The sequence below is a fragment of the Cydia splendana genome, chromosome Z, assembly GCF_910591565.1.
Source record: "Cydia splendana chromosome Z, ilCydSple1.2, whole genome shotgun sequence".
Classification (NCBI taxonomy): domain Eukaryota; kingdom Metazoa; phylum Arthropoda; class Insecta; order Lepidoptera; family Tortricidae; genus Cydia; species Cydia splendana.
In genome coordinates, this window is record NC_085987.1 from 5,352,467 (window position 1) to 5,370,514 (window position 18,048).

The window sequence follows — 18,048 nt, forward strand, 5'->3', positions numbered from 1 at the left end:
AGCTCTGTATGATTCAGCTTAAGATGTACGAATAAGAAGTATGGAATAAGATGTACGAATCTATCGGATCGATTGGCGGAGGTTAAACCAGTTTAATCACAGTGGGTTAGGGCAGATCCATTGCTTTTGAAAACTGTCAACTGCATACGACGCTCCAACATAATATCGCTTGATGCGTGCAATACGGACACTCCTGCATAAGTACTACGTAAATAGGCATTATGGAATTCCACTGTCAATACCGTTTCTAAATTCAAGAAGAGTTCACGTTGTTACACTTCGCTGGGCCAATATTACAGGATTTTATGTTGATGAATGATTGTACATTTTCAAGAGAGTTGAAATTCGACTTAATGTCACTATGACAATGTTCAAAGTTCCGTTCCATAAAAATGAAACATATAATAACCCTGTAATATTGGGCCAGCGACTTGGATAGAGCGCCCTACACTCGAAAGAACTTGTCGAAAATTCGAAGTGTACTTTTCAAATCGTATTACGTAGGGTTAGGGGTTAGATATAACAGGCGATTCCGCAGAACGACGCCTGTATCGTAATCGATACTTGGGGTCGCTCGTGCCTTTTAATATCATATGGAATATTATATGTAGGTAAAATATATTAGTAACGATCAGTCATGTATATTTTACCAATTTGGCAATAGCCATCTGACGCTAACTTTTATTGACAATTTTATTGGTCTTCGCATCGCGACCCCTTGGGGTTAGCTGCTCGAAAAATACTTACTCTGCAGATACACATTTATTTTTGCAGTCTTATTCATGCAGCTTAGTAAATTAAACAATATTATAAGACAGCTTGAGTGTCAGGTGCTTCGAGCAACGCCGGGAAGAGAGTCGGCATTCGCACTATTTCCCCTCTGCCGAAGCACATCGCTGACCCAATATTACAGGGTTCTATGTTACATTTTCAAGATAGTTGAAATTCGATTTAATGTCACTACGACAATGTTCAAATTTCAGTTCGATAAAAGTGAAACATAGAACCCTGTAATATTGCGTCTATTACCAACCTGTCAATCGGACATTTCACCCAGTTGGACGGTTAGTACTTTTTTTTCCCAACCGGTTACCTGGTTTGCTGGTTAATAATAGGCAATCCTGACCTACAACCCTGGCTGTAGGGTTGAAACTTTTTTTTTCCTAACTATTCATCCAAGCCGCAAACAAGGAGTTCTGTTAGTATTTTTTTCCTAATCGGCCAATTAAATTGCCAACCAGGTGGTCAGTTAGTAAATTTTTCCCAACAGACCAATTAGAAATGCCAGCTGGTTGGTCGGTTAGTATATTTCTCCCGACAGGCCAACCAGACACACCAACCAGGTGGTCAGTTAGTACATTTTTCCCAACAGACCAATTAGAAATGCCAACTGGTTGGTCCGTTAGTATATTTTTCCCAACAGGCCATCCAGACACACCAGCTGATTGGTTGGTTAGTACATTTTTCCTTACATACCAACCAAGCCATACCACATCTTAATAATAAATAAAAAACCAATTATAATTATTCAGTATTTATTAATCCAACAAAGAAACAGAACTTTATATTCTTATTACTTATGATAAAAAAAAACATTAATAATGTTGCACCGCCTACAAGTTATCTGCTTTGCCCGAAGGTTGACTGGTAGAGAATGCATTGTAGCATTAAGTCCGCCTTTTGTACGTTTGTATTTTCCTTTGTGCAATAAAGATTAAATAAATAAATAAAATTAAAAAGTTCTTCACTTCAAAATATGTGACGTTCCACGGAAAAGGTACCTGATGAGGGTTTCTAGTTTCAGAGATTTTAAATGTTTTGTAAAAATGTGAAAAATGCTCAAAAATTTATATTGTGTGATCTGAAACATTAATGCTGAACGTTTGTTTTTATTTATTTATTTAATCTTTATTGCACAAAGGAAAATACAAACGTACAAAAGGCGGACTTAATGCTACAATGCATTCTCTACCAGTCAACCTTCGGGCAAAGCAGATAACTTGTAGGCGGTGCAACGTCATTAATTTTTTTTTTATCATAAGTAATAAGAATATAAAGTTCTGTTTCTTTGTTGGATTGATAAATACTGAATAATTATAATTGGTTTTTTATTTATTATTAAGATGTGGTATGGCTTGGTTGGTATGTAAGGAAAAATGTACTAACCAACCAATCAGCTGGTGTGTCTGGATGGCCTGTTGGGAAAAATATACTAACGGACCAACCAGCTGGCATTTCTAATTGGTCTGTTGGGAAAAATGTACGAACTGACCACCTGGTTGGTGTGTCTGGTTGGCCTGTCGGGAAAAATATACTAACCGACCAAGGCGACCAACCAGCTGGCATTTCTAATTGGTCTGTTGGGAAAAATTTACTAACTGACCACCTGGTTGGCAATTTAATTGGCTGATTAGGAAAAAAATACTAACAGAACACCTTGTTTGCGGTTTGGATGAATACTTAGTTAGGAAAAAAAAAGTTTCAACCCTACAGCCAGGGTGTAGGTCAGGATTGCCTATTATTAACCAGCAAACCAGATAACCGGTTGGAAAAAAAAAGTACTAACCATGCAACTGGGTGAATTGTCCGGTTGACAGGTTAGTAATAGACGTAATATTGGGGCAGCGACATGTCCAACTGGGCATGCACACAACTAGCGCGCTGCATTTGTGACTCATCCGTACACAAGAAATCGAGGTGTGCAAGATTTGTCTTTGCGTGTGTCATTTTCTTTGTATTTGTGTCGTCATTACAGATTGTATTTTGTATGTAGTGAGTGAGGGAAGTGCGACTGTGTGCGTTTCCCCCCGCAAATAATGGCAGAACGATTTGTACGGATATCGCTTGGGCTCCTCCCTTCCGACGTGTTGGAAGCCGGTGTTCTCCGAAGGTCAGGTGACAATTGTCAGGTTGGTAAAATAGAGGCCAGAGCCAGAGTGAAATTAGAGTCCATCTACACTGTCTGCACGTCATACGTTGTCACTGCCAAGCCGGTGCAAACTTATAGTGCTAACAGACGTGCGTACTAGACCGCGACCTTGATCCGGACAGCTTATATTTTTCTCGCTTTCACTCATAGCTGCGTCCTGCGTGCGGCTAACCAACTTCCACTCGATCGAACAGGCCTCGGACCCGTACGAATGTCTGGTACGCCCGTCTGTAAGTGCTTATAGTGTAAACGAACTATCGCCTTTTGGCGTTAGGAAGTATTGGATATTGGGATACCTACTGGCATCTGGCGGAGAAGTGTAGAACGTTTGTGTCATTTCGTATGCTTAACAAGGTGGTTTTAAAAGCCACATTTTAAGTATGTGATGTGGTCGCACAAGCCGCCAAAAAATATGGCAATCAATATTTTCTTACATTCATCGGTTATTATACACGAAGATTATATATCTATCTAAAGGTAACGAGATTTTCGTAACTAAACAGTGCGTCTGAGTCTCAAAAATAAAGTATATAGGTATTGTTGTTCAAAATAATAGCGTTTATTACGGAGCAAACTAATTTCAGAAAATGTCACTTCTGTAAACAAAACATCAAAACTAACCGACCCGGGTACAAATAATCACGTTTTTCTTTTTGAGTCTCAAGTAGGTACTGAAATATGCAGGTATCCCGCCTGTAAAGGTGCAGTTCAAAAACTAGCTTTTGATTCTCTTTATTTTCCGCGATGTATTCCGATTCGTTTGCCTCCTATATCATAAAAAAAGGAAAGACGCGAACGAGATAGCTATGCATACAATGAAATGCAGACATACAGACGTTATGTCAATGCTACCAGCTATTTTGAGACGTGGAAGAAGCAGACTTGGCAATTCACGTGTTTTTTTTTAAATATAAATTACCGCTTTATCGATGTCACTCTCTACTGAAAATAAAGAGTCGAACCACGAGGATTAATATTTTAAAACGTTAAATTTGTTATTCAAATGCTTGTGTACAGATGAACTTAATTCAAGAGTCATGTCATGCGCTCACTTTATTAAGGTACAAGTCATGTAAGATCTGTAGCGCTTATTACATTAACATGGTCACCGGGCACTTTTTGTAGGAAAGCCCGTCGGCCTCCATACAAAAAGTGCCAGCAACCTTGTAGATAATAAGCGCTTAGGCAACTTTTCAAATGGCAACCAGAGTGACTTTTATGCCAATGTTGCATCAAATAATAGTTTACACAGCACCAATAATATAAGAGAAAATTCTAAATGTAATATAAGAGTGTCTCAAATCATATGGAAGTTATTTAAATAGCGCGCTATAATGGTTTATAAGAATCCAGATGTAGTATGTACCTGTATCTACGGAGCCAATGTTTGGGCCCTTTTTTTCCTCCACATAGTAAAAGGGCTGAAGCATTTATTTGGCATTTTTTCTAAACCACCTTTATTTTTTTTGCGTCGTTTTGTGTAAAATATAAATGTATGATGCACTAAAATAACTCGATAGATAGTTTAATTTTAGAGAATTATTACCTATACAATGTTGTATTGTGTGTTAAGTACATTTTAAATTACTGAACATGTGAAGTTATACTGTTTATTAGAATATTATGTTAAAAATAAGAAATGTGACAATAGTTTTAAAATTTCTATTTCATTGCCCGTGGTGGTATGTAGGTGCGCATAACATTATTTCATATGTTATTATTAAATATTAATACATATAATTAGCATTTCCATTTTTGTGAACTGAAATCAGACTAAAATAAATTTCAATATTTTCTCAACCCTACCTTTAGATAGATTATTTCAAAATGATGATATCGAAATCTAAAATTCTACCTAACATACCAAGTAACATAGGTACCTAACTTTGTACTTAGATTCCACGGAAATACTCAAGCTATAATGTGAATGTTTTTTATCTAAATTCACGACGAGCTTTTATATTCTGGTCAACCATTTCATCACAAATTGCAATAAAAAGACAAATTTGATGTTATAACGCTTTTTACAGTATCTACACGGTCGCCGGGCACTTTTTGTAAGGAGACCCACCGGCGATCCTACAAAATGTTCCCGGCATAATGTAATAACCGTATCACACCCGCACCGCACCGCGACCTTGGTGGATAAGCGCTAAACATCAATTCAAACGTCAGCGTTTTTTTAACATATATTGCCTTTTTATTTACGTGATACGGTGGCTGGCCTGACTATTAGATTACCTTAGTACCTACTGTTAATCCATTTGTGTACCTAGGTAATGTCATATTACTGTGTCCTACAGATTAATAGGTCCATTGCCAACTACGAGCACCTACGAGTATCAGTCATGCCCGTCATTAGAAAAAGAAGGGGAAAAAGAAGCGTAGAGGTTTTATACTATAGCGCTTATTAGGTACATCTACACGGTCCCCGGGCACTTCTTGTAGGAAAGCCGGTCGCTCCTTACAAAAACTACTCGGCGACTATACATATCGGCAGTGTACACCGATAAGACACCTTCCTTATACTGTGATATAGGTAGATGTAATAAGCGCTTCATAACATTTAGTTAAATTATTCGTTTTTTTCTGATGACATCATGACTGGCCATAGGTACTATAATATTTATCTATTTTTTTACTTGCAGCTGCAAGAAAAAAAAGAAATACAATCAACCAAAGTATTTCGTAAATCTAAACTATAAATAGGCATGATAACAAATCATTTATATGATAATGATTAATGTAATTGCAGCCTTCTTCTTACCTAATATAACTAGCTGTTCCTTTTTTAAATATTTAATGTTCTGCGTTATAATTTTCGAAACTTTCTATAGAAATAAGGTGTTCCGTTAAAGTAATATTTAAGTCGTACAATTCAAATTATTAAACAGCACAAATGTTAACACCGATTTTGAATACCCGGTGTAGGTGCCAAGCGTTAAAATTTTAAAATAAATAATAATCAATAAACAGTTGAAATATAACTGTTTTAAGAATTATTAGATCCATCCGGTCGCCGGACACTTTTTATTATCTTGCTGCTAAGGACCGACAGGGTTTAGCAGTTATTACATGTAGGTTCAGTCGCCATTATATATATCGGAGAGGCAAAGGTGCTCACAAATATCTGAACACGCACTCTAACGCCTTGACAATAGAGGCGTATTTAGATATTAGTGAGCGATTTGACTTGATCGCTCTTATATATCTGATGGCGACTGTACATACGGTCGCCGGGCCCTTTTTGTACGGAGACCGATCGGCTGTCCAGTAAAAAATGCCTAGCGACCTTGTAAATGTAATAGACGCTTTTCTCTGTGCCTCAGCAGAAATTGACCGGTGACCGGATAAATCTAATAGCCTATTTTATCACCCATAAAATAAATACATTCATTGTTTAGTTATTAAATCGAGAGAAAGAAAATGAGCATTTTTTTATATTATATTTCTATGTAATTCTGTTTGGAACTTCGGAAATATTGTGTCAAACAGTGGCAAAACACATGTTCAAGGGGATATTACCGCTATCCTTTTGCGTGACACTTTCTGCTATTTAACCGCTAAAAGAGAGAGAGAGAGTTCATTGTCATATTCAGCAGAAAATGTCCTGAAAAGGATACCTTCACGAATACCCCATAATGTATACAGGGTGATTCATGAGACGTGAGCAGGACTAATCCTGCACACTCAGTAACTGATAATTAATCGATCACCGTCGTATTTAGGTGAAACAACCACACTTTTCCCAATTTTTTAACTTTTTGGTGAGGGCAAATTTAATTATCTACAATCATGGTCACCCTACAAGACCGACCTAAACATAAAACCTCTTTAACCGTAATGACAGCATTTTGATTACGAAGAAAATAAACTGTCAAACTTGAGTGAGATACGAGTTTTCAAAAGAAACCAGACCGTGATGACATTCAATTTGACACAGAATATCGGTAGTTTAGCATTCTAATTTTAGGGTGACCAGCCATGTCGTAAATAAATTAATAACTTTTTTTTTCAACACGACTAGAAAATTAACGTTAACCTCGCTAATACTGATACGAAACAGTTGCTTATAATTTACGAAATGCGCAGTGTTAGTCCTGCTCACGTCTCCTGAATCACCCTGTATAAATTGCCCATGTACGAGAAACAAAAGGTGTTGCCCTGTAACGTACCTATTCGTTTTACCAAAAAAATGGCGCATTATTATATTTTATCTTGCTGTTCTATAGTTTAATAATATGATTAGTCTTACACACTGAAGTGCCCTGCTTTTTTATCCAAGATATTTGTATAGTTTAAGAAAAAAATATTTTATCTTGTAAAAATCTTCTCAAATAGCTAGTGGATATTGTCCTGGGTGTCTACCGCGAACATTGAACATATATCGCTCGAATACTATAAGCAAGAGCGATAGAGAAGCATATAATGAAATTTAGATTTTTAGGTTTTGCGGTAGGCCCCTGCAGTAGATACTTACAAGACCACGTCGAATTTGGGGCTTCTTGTAGACTTTTAATTTTTTTATTTCTTAAGTTCGCAATACGTATAGACAAGAAACACTAACGCCTTAGTGTTTCTTGTCTTCACATTGGGTGCGGTTTCGCACGCGAATTCGCATCAGTGTGGTAACCGCGTCAAATGTGCAAAATATCTTAGCAGAAAATTTTAAAGCGACAGATGGCTCTGTATGTCACATTCTAAATGGCAGAAACTACAGTTTATGCTTGTTTATGCATGAAACTGAATCTAAGTGATTAAATATAAGGGTCAGCTCATTAATATTGTCCAAGAATATTATTTCCAATGGATTTCTCGCCGTCTTTGTCTCGTATTTTGATAATATTTCAATAGTATTTTAACACGAAATATGACGTAACATGACGTTGAACTCCAAGAGCAAAGCAAACAAGGGGTTTGCAAAACACTGATTTAAACTTTCACGATTATTAAACATTATCAAACTGCACAACGGGACTTAATCGCGTATTTAAGTTTTAAGATTTACCTCCGACGTTTCGAGGACGGCGTTGTCCCCGTGGTCTCGGAGAAGACTGGCTCAAGTTGACATCAACATCTTCTAGCCGCGCGAGTTTTTCGAACTACCCGCACTTGGTCTTGTTTATCAGTTTGAACGTTTTGCGCACTAGGGATGTCACTCTGTCGACACACAACACTAACGATATTCGATTTATCGACTGTCGATATTCGTTTCCGCTTACATTTACTAATGACTGGATTCCATGTGGATGAGATCTTAAAACCCTCGTCCCGATTAAAATTGCAATGTTTTTTGATTTCAATGGCTTCCCGCACTTTTCTACTGTAGAAATGGCGATCCGTGGAGAGGATTTTAGGGTTATGCAGCTCAATCCAGTGGTTTGGTCCTGACTCCAGCAAATGCTCAGCCACCGCAGACTTGTTGACCTGAGTAGAAAAGTGCGGGAAGCCATTGAAATCAAAAAACATTGCAATTTTAATCGGGACGAGGGTTTTAAGATCTCATCCACATGGAATCCAGTCATTAGTAAATGTAAGCGGAAACGAATATCGACAGTCGATAAATCGAATATCGTTAGTGTTGTGTGTCGACAGAGTGACATCCCTAGTGCGCAAAACGTTCAAACTGATAAACAAGACCAAGTGCGGGTAGTTCGAAAAACTCGCGCGGCTAGAAGATGTTGATGTCAACTTGAGCCAGTCTTCTCCGAGACCACGGGGACAACGCCGTCCTCGAAACGTCGGAGGTAAATCTTAAAACTTAAATACGCGATTAAGTCCCGTTGTGCAGTTTGATAAGGGGTTTGCATCTCATTCAACAGGTGATTCTCTTGAATGTGGCTCAACAGCTGCTTTCAAGCTAATATAACGTTACAATTGCTTTCAAGAGAACCACGCACCAGAACTAGATGGCAATAACAACGTAAAGCGCTTTTGACATCTACACCGTTGTCGGGCACTTTTTGTAGGGAAGCCTCCTTACAAAAAGTGCCAGGCAACCGTGTAGATTAATAAGCGCTTAACATCAGTCTAGCTCATATTTCTCGCCACAACACAAGCCGAGACGACAATACATCTATTGAATTTAATATTCTTGACATCTTCTAACATTCTATTGTAATCTTATATAATTTGTCATTTTTAAAGTAATCTTTCTCTTAATGATATTAAATATACCTACTCATGAACGCATCATTATAATATGGAAAGGTCATTGTATTGTACTTATTCGTAATGTTGCCATATCAAATTGTTTTTCGTAATCTGGAAATAAAGATTTTTTATCTAGTTGTCCCTATATATACTTAAATTATACTGCCCCAGCTAGATTTGGTGTTTCATTTCGTACCTTAATTAATATAAAGCGACGTTATAGCAACAGAAGCGACTAATTAAAACTTCAGTATTAATACAGTAATTTTATACATTTCGCGTTTGCGTTAAATTCGGTAGTTCTGATTTTTTGCAGACGTGTTTATGATGTTGGCCCAATGAATAATACAAGTTTGTGACTTCGAGCGCCGAACGCAACTTTGTCAAATATCGAAATACCTGAGAAAATTTCGGTTTTCTTTTAGGGCCACCCCACATCGGGCGTCTTTCGGGCGTCGGCGTCGGTCAGCGCTATGGAAAATGACGTCGCTGCGCAGTTGCGTCGACGTTGCGTCGAGCAGAGCCATAGAGTTGTAGACGCCGACGAGACGCCGACGCTCGAAAGACGCTAGATGTGGGGTGGCCCTGATTTGGGCGATTATAACCCTAAAGGACTAGTTTTTGATAGTGCCTTCTCAGGACGTTTTTAAAGTGGACTATTCTAGTACGATCTCAAGCTACCTGGCCAAATCAGCTTTGTTTGACCTTAGGAACAATTGTGCCAAGCTGCATCCCCTGAGACAAAAGTGCATCTCACTGCACTTACTTACCCTACGAATACAATTTCAAAAAATTTGAAATTTTGAAAGGTTTTATTTCGGAAACTACTAGATGTACAGAGACTATTCTAGTCTCGTATTATAGCAAATTTAGTCCACTTTAAAAACGTCCTGAGAAGGCACTATCAAAAACTGGTCCTTTAGGGTTATAATCGCCCAAATCTAAAAGAAAACCGAAATTATCGCAGGTTTTTCGATATTTAACAAAGTTGCGTTCGGCGCTCGAAGTCACAAACTTGTATTATTCATTGGGCCAATATCATAAATAAGTCTGCAAAAAATCAGAACTACCGGATTTGACGCAAAAGAGGCAGGTTACAAAATTCGACAAAGTTACTGGATTATACACCGTGTTTTTTTTTATTTCCGTTATTTCAAGGGTCTATTCCTGAGCTTAAATGAAGTAACTTTCTCAAAGACACCGATATTCTAATTAACTCCATTTCGGAGATAATCAATAACGTATTTTTTCCTATAAGGCCTCTACAAGCGTGTACACTTGCCTTAGGGCCAGTTTACATATTGATTAGTGTTTAGAATGAGTTCATACATTTGCTACTAAACTTAAGTACAATCTCGGTCGATCGATGTTCGAAATGACATTGATATGTCACAGATTTCAATTGTTTGGTTGAGTTAAATGTAATGCCCGTGTTACAACAACGCTACATTTAATTAATTTTTAAACTTAACTGAAAAAAAAAACAATTTTTTTTTTATTTACTATGCCGTTAATTATATATTATAGAATTAAAGGCAAAATAATCATAATAATACAAATTACAACTAACACTTACAAATAAAAATTAAAACTATAAATTAAAAAAAAACAAATAGCTCCCTGCCGTTCCCGATGCAAAGGTGCCCATGATGCTCGCAGCATTTCCATGCTGGATCACCACGGACAGCCTTTGCACAAGGAACGACTCGGAGCGGGGCCCCTCCCCTTTCTGTCTGAGTCGACGTCCCAAATCGCGAGTGAAGCGTTTCGCGTCGGCTGACCAGCAACCCGCCGTTTCTACAGAGAAAGGGATGACTATGTAGCCAGGGGAGAGAGGGGCATATTTTTGACGCTTTAGATCCGCTTGAGTTTCGGCTACCAAAGTCAGACCATCAAGCCGTTTACCGTCGGTACGACTGAGGCCTGGAGGTTCAAGCACTGATGGGACACCAGCCGACTTAAGGGCTCGCTGGATCGTATCATTTAGGGCATGGTGACGCGGATGCCTACCTGCACATCGGCGACAACTCAGTGCGTGGTGACCGTCAGCACCCACCATGGAACCGCAGATGCATAAATGTGGTTGGCAAACATCGCAGCCCAGGCGGAGAGCAACGGCCACGCGCAACGAGCTGCCGTCGAGTAAGGTGCCCAATTAGGGCGAAGGCAACGCGTGCAGCCATGCCCCTGATTCTGGTTGTGACACTGCCAGAAGCCTCGCACGGTCTACTCCCGCTGCACTCGCAATGAGGTTATCAATCGTGGCTTTAGAGCGGGTGTCGTCCCACGCACGCTGTATTTTGGGGTTCTCTGGCACAGTCGCTCCCTGATTAGTACACAACCAAGCCTCAAGGGCGTCCGCCACATAAGGAATGCACACCCTGTCGCCATTTTTAGGTAAAATATGAGCAACAAGGTCTGCCACCCCATGGGCCGACGCCAAAAAGGCCGACAGGCACACATCCTGAATACGACGCACACCAAGGCCACCGTGACGGACTGGAAGGGCTGCTTGTGTCCACTGGTTTTCGTTCATCGAGATGTTTACTATGGATTCTATTGTTAACTTTATAGCGGCATCGAAGCAACCGATGTCGTCGGGAAATAACCACACAGGGGCCGTACGTAGAAGATAAGTTGCCTTAGGCGCGGCTAAATATTTCTGCAAGAGAACCAAAGCTACATGCGGATCGATGTCCTTGAGTAGTTCGCCGGCAAGCAGGAGGAGCTCTTCGCGTGTTAGCAGAGCCTCAGGAACTGCAGATTGAAATATAGGGGCTCCGAGTAAGTTGAAGGAATTGGAGCTAAGTTCCTTAAGCCCAGGTAATATCGATGAAAAGGAGGGGAGGAAAGAAGATGACTCCGACCCGCAAGCGAAAAACTCGCATTTGGACGCATTTACTTCTAGACCGACAGCAAAATAAGCAAGTCTCGCTTTACCTCTTCTGGTTTTCCTCCAATGGAACCATAGAACAGGTTGGACGGTAGGTGATAATGATAAACCTGGTAGAGGAAGGGGTAGATAATTGGAATATACTCCCTTACCTCGTTTAATAAAGCGTCCCTTTCAACAGAGTTAAAGGCGTTTTTTAGGTCCAGTTTGACTATCACGCTACCTGCATTTTCTGGATCTAATGCAAAACTACGCACTGCATGTATCGCCGCTTCGCAACCCAAAGGTGTCCCGAAACCCACATGAAGTGGCTGAAGGTAGGAAGCCATCTGCTCTCTTACCGCGCGGCACCCAAGCTTAGCGACGAGTCGAAGAAAAGTACTCCCTACTGCTATTGGGCGCACCCCTCCTTCCTTCTTCCTTAACGCGCAAAGAGTTGCCCCATACAAATAGGGACAAACTTCATCATGTAACTTTCCGCTAAGTAAAAAATTATAAAGTTTAGTTAAGGACTCCATCAGTCGTACCACACCGTCTCCAGCCGAGCCAGGTGTCAGCTCCTTATGCTATTTAGTTCTCTTAAACGTACTTAACCATACCCCGAAGTTAACGGAATTCAATAAAAACACGGCGTATAGCCAGCTAACTATTTTTTCGTTGCTCTCACAATTATAATTATTTAAGGGGCTACCCCACGCCAATGACCTTCGATCTGAATCCCTTAGTTTTCTAATGTTTTTTGTTGCTTATTACATTAACAGTACCTCTAGCACAACTGGCCGCGACAGGCGCGAGAAGAGACAGATCGGCGCGACTTGGCGGCTTGTCGCGTGTTGGCAGCACAACTCACGCGCGAGAGCCGCGACAAACTCGCGATCAGTGGCCTATTTTATAAAGCTACAAGTTACAATTTACAAGCGGAAGTCTCTTTCTAACCCTATGTGCTAGAACGAGACTTCCGCTTGTAAATTGTAACTTGTAGCTTTATAAAATAGGCCACAGGTGTCACTGTCAGAAAATGACAACGATCGCGACTTTGAACTAAAATCCGTAGCACAACTGCCTATTTTGAGACAAAATATTCTCTCGGCTTTATGTCAATCCGCGAGTTGAAGTCTACGCGACTTTATAACGCGACTCGCTCTCGCGGGTGGTTTGCTTGTACTTTTTTAACTGAACTCATGATAATTATAACTTAAAAACAAGTTTCATATATTATGTACTTAATAATATAATTTGTATAATTACTTATTGCCCTAAGGGATAAGGAAGTATCGAACAATCACTAAATGCGCTTTACGCACACTTATATCGATTATGCACGGTGATACCTACAAGTACCACAACACACCCATCATGTTTACAACTTTAATTTCAAACAGCTAGCTTGTAGGTACTCAATTAAGTAAATAGGTACATATGTAGGATTTTTTAAATTTCAATTCAGGTTCGTAAGTTTGTAAAAGTAATCCTAAGACTTCCTTACACAAAACTTTCATCAACCTAACAACGGAGCCCGCTTGCTTGTACATAAACGAAGCCGATGAGGTGGGTAGGTACAAATGTTCAAAACAAACTATCCAACTTATTAAGTAAGCCATAGTCTTAGTAGTAGTATTTAGGATCACGGTTAGATGTCTAATTTCAACAATCTCTTACTATTTAGGTACCGTTTGGAACCTTCCTCGACTTCAACAAAACATACCTACATGTGGCCTGTGCCCGCTGCATCGTACTGTAACAGAATGATGTAATACGTGGCTGTAACAGGATCATGTCCGGCTCAAAATCATGCTTTGTATGAAATATTATCAGTCATAACCCACTAAACCATTCCGTCCCCTGCCAACACCATACCGTGACGTGACTGGACCGACCCGACCAACAATATTTTGAAGGAGTCGTTACGCTCATGTCATAGTCTGCGTAGCATAGGTACGGTTATCATATGGTCTACCATATTGAAACTCCTCTAGATCATACCCGCGTTCTAGATGTTTCACTTCATGTTTGACAGGGCCTGATACGATCATGCTATGATACGTTGCTGTCAGCATTAGGTATGAAGTGGGCCTTGGGGAGCTAATCATGGCTTCTAGGAGTTGTAGGTACCTACCTACTTTATGTTCGTTTAATTTCAGGTAAAAAATACAGGAGTGAAAAAAAAAAGCAGTATTTAAATTAATAGTATATTGCTTTGCCTTATATATTCTTGCAATATTCGACTTCTTATTATTAAACCTAATATATTATTAACATCTAGAACCACAATAGAGAAATTGTAAGAATCTTCTTTATTACCCTTGAAAAGTATTTTCTCTCTTCCTTTTTATTCGACATGCGGCGTAGGACAATTAAATATCACCCTGGAAAGAAAATTGGTTTGTAAACAAAAAAATAAAATATGGTCGTGACTTCATCGAGGACTACGAAATAAGCTTTTCATATCAATTTGTCAAATCATAAACAGTTACACAGTACACACACATGCCATCCATTATTGGCACAATATTTGCTTATGAAAGCAGAAAAATATAAATGATCGTATTAGATTCATAATTGTTACATATTTGCTGTAACTTATTTTTAAAATGTGTTTTTCAATTAAAAGACACATCAAGATTGTTTACCTTATTTCTAATGCTAAAAACAAATGAACTATAGATAGGTACGCCATAACCATTATGGTTATTATAATAGTTCACTTCCTCGGTGGTGTTCTTAAAGCTAAAGCGCTTCTCACATCTTAGTGACTTTAGAAACGGACAGCTCCGCGTTTGAAACCTACAAGCTTGCCTAGTGTGTTTCTTTTCCTGACTCTCCACTTCGGGTCCCGTTGGCACATTCCTGTTAACAATACTTTCCTTTGGGTGCTGGGATATCAATCGTGTCTAGGATAATGCTGGACTTATTCTGAAAAAAAAACACAATTTACAACAGGAATATGAGAACCAAACCAATAATAGCAATTCCATTAATTATAGTTATTTACAAAAATATTTTATTTAAAAGGTTTATTAAACAGAAATTAATAAACTATATATTTTAAGGAATATTATCAAAATTTAGTATATAAGGCTCTATTACTTACATTTTTTCATATTTTTTCTCGTAATTAAATGTTGACAAAATTTGAAAGTTCCTTGACTTTGACAGTAAAAACTTAACCATCGACAATAAACTAGATTTTTTACCACCAAAGAACGAATGAAATAGCGCAACCCTGTTTCCGATTCAGTGTTGTCACATGTAAATAGCATTTATGTTTAGACTTTGATTCCATCGGGGAACACTGATGAGTCGCGCCGCGACTTTGAGTTCTCTACGCGGCTGTTGCAGTCGCGGGTACAAGTTGTGCTACGGAAATCGACAGATTTGACAGCCGCGGGAATGTCGACTCGAGTCGCGGTCTAAGTCGCGGATGCAAGATGTGCTAGAGGTGCAGCAACGGCTTTAAGCAATATAGTACTTCCCATATTTACTTCATAGTTCATTGTCTTATTTGAGATATGTGGCATCAAAGTTAAATAATTTTAGGCTAAAAAACTGGTTTTCTGGCCATAACCGTTGTATTAATTAGTTTAAAATTAAAACCCTAGAAACGTTTTTCGAGACGTCAAAGACGAGCCCAAATATGTAGATATCGTACATGTAAGATCAAGGCCTATTGACTTTCTTGAAACGATGTGACCCTTCAAAATTGTACATGTGTTGTCCGTTCCCAGACGAGATTGCCAGTAATTAACATCAAAATATTTTACTACAGCAACATTGCTAGAACTGGCTTTGTCTATAGATACGATTTCTAGGAACAAATCAAATTATTTTATCAAATATATTTTGATTTGTATTTTATGAAGTAGTCATATGTAAATTATTATTTATTTTTTGATATATGTATATTATTATCTATTATATTTCAGTTTGTCTTTGTCTATGTTCATAAAATCTACGAAGGGTAGACGTGCCTCTACCCTCCTTGATAAAATAAAAAAAAAATCTTTGTCAATTGGCCTCTTTGATAGGCCTTGATTTGGGTCTGGCCGGTAAGAACATAGACAAGATAAAAGTCTGTAATGTCAATGCTGTCATTTAAGTAATTTAATGCAAAAATATCAATTTTCATATAAAACGATTTATTCACTTGAAATATATTTATTTACCTATTAATTTTAAAAATAAAAACTATTCATATGTACGAGCAACATATCTAAATGCGTCTTCGCACAGACTTAGTTAAATTTAAACCGTTGTCTCTCTTCCTTCCTTGCTGTATGTATGGAAAGCCCTAATGTGTGTGTGGAAACCGTTGTAGTAAATCAGAAACAGCGATAATTTCAAGGTAAGATATATATTAATCTTTAAATAAAAATGAGCGTGCTAATTACCAAATTCAAATATAATAATTTAATCTTACTAACCCCGTAAGTCCCGCGGACGCTATATCGCGTCCGAAATTATAATCAAAATTCAACATAGATGTAAAACCCCACATTGTTTAAGCTGGTAACCCTAGGAATTAGCGACGTTAGTAATTAGGATGATAGATTATATTGTTTAATTTTTTGACTATTTTGTTTTAGAAAGTGAATCAGCAGATGGCTTGAGCGTGAGATAATAATATAATCCTGGGCCGTCATATGATTTCTTGGAAAAAGCTCAGAAGGGCACGTATCTGCCGCATATCCAAACTAGTTGCCCGGTGACCAAGAACGCTGCGCGGAGCTGTGAAGCAGAAAATGTCCGATAACCGGATAGATGTAATAACAACTTGTAACCATTTGCCATATCAGTGTATGTATTCATATGTATTATAAAAATATTTATATCTTAATAATACGTAACTTTTTGTTACCTTTTATATTTCACGAATTTCTGAATATAGTACCTAATCATTATCTTTTAACGTATTTTTTTACTTATTTGTGAAATGCTAATTTAAGAGCCCAACAACGTGCACACTAGCGCCACTGCTAAATAATCGTGATTATTTAAATTTAACGACATGTATTTAAAAAAGGGGCCGGACTGTATTGTGTATTTAGGTACCTTTTGAATACATCAAACTAGATTTTATGTTGCTGGATTCGTCGATCTATGAGCTCAAAACAAAAACGGCCGTTTTAACTTTGGACGGGTAGATTGACGAATCCAATAACATAAAAACTAGTTTAATGTATTCAGCAGTGGCGCTAGTGTGCACGTTGATGGGCTCTTAAAAACCTGACCCCAACAAAAAATAAAAAAATACAAAAAGAAATTCCCTCTCTGGGATTCGAACCCAGGACCATTAGCTTCCTGAACTGGATTACTGCCAATACCCGCTAGGCTAAACGGGTTGTCAATTCTAATTACAATGGTATCCTACCAGAGCGCTAGTAGTATAAACGAACTTTTGAAAGGGACATTTTTTTGTATGGAGTTATCGTTCTTCTCCTAGTGAGTATTATATTCTTTGATGTAAGATCCTTCACAGCAAACTAGATACGAAAAAAGTGTTTATTTAAACAATGTTTAAAAAATTCATAAAAAAATAAGTATTCATGTCTTTCAAAATCCGGTAGACAAAACCGAAGATAAAAGATTGAGGAACCGATAACCGTTAGTCTTATAATTTTATCTGTAGTGCAAAAAAAGGAGATACGATTCAAAACTTGTCAAAAATCGATGAAAACCTCGGGTAGCCCCTTAAGTAATTATCCCTTTTCCAGGCATACGTAGTAGGGGTTATCGATCACACACGCGCCAATAGAATTTCAACTTTAGTACTTATTCAGATTTAACCTAATGCATGCAACCTGATACCTTTTGAACGCGGTCGCCGGGCACTTTTTGTAGGGAGGCCGGTGCTACCAACCTATAGGTTAGGTACTCGTCTAAATTCCCTAAAAAAATTTCTACGGGTAAAGTGAGTGTGTCTACACTCACTTTACCCGTAGAAATTTTTTTAGGGAATTTTCAAACAACTAATTTTCTATGGGACGATAATCATTCGCGCCTACATTTTTTTTGAATAGCCGCCATTTTCTACTGATGGAAATGTTACACTCAGTGAAGTCATTTCCGTCAGTAG

General features: G+C 38.3%; 1 long non-coding RNA gene across 2 annotated transcripts; it reads right to left on the reverse strand.

Annotated features, from left to right (window-relative positions):
• Positions 1-14,148: 14,148 nt before the first annotated feature.
• On the reverse strand, positions 14,149-15,427 carry LOC134805012 (uncharacterized). Of its 2 annotated transcripts, XR_010146235.1 has the most exons (3): positions 15,067-15,427; positions 14,764-14,888; positions 14,149-14,341 (listed from the first exon to the last, which is right to left on the reverse strand). It is a non-coding gene; the product is annotated as an uncharacterized LOC134805012 (long non-coding RNA). The 2 variants fall into 2 exon arrangements; XR_010146234.1 differs by having other exon boundaries at positions 14,764-15,427.
• Between the last annotated feature and the right edge of the window lie 2,621 nt (positions 15,428-18,048).